Here is a 606-nt window from a genome sequence, read left to right on the forward strand (position 1 = left end):
CATTGATACTCTCTTGGCCTGATCTGAGAATTGATTTGAAGCTACACCAAAAAAAAAAAAAAAGCCCTGAAGGGAACCTAACTTCTGTGATAAATGTCAGAACTTGTACTGTTCTTTAAGTTGTTAGTTACTTTCAAGGCAGGATGGGAGAGGGTGATGGGTGGAAACGTTGCTTCGAGAGGCTCATTTTCTCCCCACGTGTCTCCTTTTCCTCAGCAGTTTTGGCAAGTTGTGCAAAGGAAGGCTGTGAATGCTCAGGAATGGGGACCACTCTTGTTCCCTTTTGTAAAGGAGTTTAAAGAAACCGGGCAGGCGTTGATGGCTTTCTCCCCCCACCCCTTCCCCACAGTCTTGACTTCTGTGTGTATAACCCAAATGTATGCGCTCCCATCTGTAATTTTCCCTCTTAATGAGTCCATTTACTCATCCTGATTTGTTTTTCCATGTTGTCTTGAAGTTGCTCTTCACAGAGCTCTGGTGTGCCTGTAAAATATTACTTTAATTATAATAGTTCCCAACAAAAAAGCAAGGGCTCTTATGTCATCTCTATCTTTCTGGGAGGCCTTATGAATTTAACTGGGTTTGACGTTATCCTGGCAGCAAGTC

The sequence above is a fragment of the Gekko japonicus genome, unplaced genomic scaffold, assembly GCF_001447785.1.
Source record: "Gekko japonicus isolate JY-2015 unplaced genomic scaffold, Gekko_japonicus_V1.1 scaffold889, whole genome shotgun sequence".
Classification (NCBI taxonomy): Eukaryota; Metazoa; Chordata; class Lepidosauria; order Squamata; family Gekkonidae; genus Gekko; species Gekko japonicus.